Genomic DNA, 591 nt, shown 5'->3' with positions numbered 1-591 from the left:
GAGGATGAAAAAATTAATTACTTGCAATGTTTTAGCCACCTCTACATTCCCCCACAGAGCTTTGCATGATGTCATATAATAATGAAAATTAAGTGTTTCTTGTAATTTTGTATACTATGAAATTTCTCCTGAAACTTATTAATCAAGCAAATTCATAGTTTGTTTTAGAAAGTCTTATGTGGGATGCTGTGAGGTTCATATTTAACAATTATCTGTAGGATTCTAATGCAATTGTTCATAGACCACACTTTGCAAAGGCACAGTCTTAAGAGCCCAATAAGCATTTGACAAAAATTTGTCAAATGAATGAATTCTCAATAGGTAAAAAGGAAAATACACCTTTAGCAATTTGATTTATCTCTGGAATGCCAAATATGCTTTATGTATTTCACATTAATTAATAACAGAAGAATAACCATAGGACCAATTAATAGATGCAAAAATCACACTTCACAATTTCAACACCCATTAATAACGAACTATATCAGCAAGGAAAGAATAGAAGGAAAGTTAGTCAATTGGATTTAGTACATCTATAAAAAGTCTACAGTTAACTTCACTTCATGCAACCTGGTGATACATTGAATATAT

This window comes from Propithecus coquereli, unplaced genomic scaffold (assembly GCF_000956105.1).
Source record: "Propithecus coquereli isolate 6110/MARCELLA unplaced genomic scaffold, Pcoq_1.0 Scaffold749, whole genome shotgun sequence".
Classification (NCBI taxonomy): domain Eukaryota; kingdom Metazoa; phylum Chordata; class Mammalia; order Primates; family Indriidae; genus Propithecus; species Propithecus coquereli.
This window is presented reverse-complemented; position numbering follows the sequence as displayed.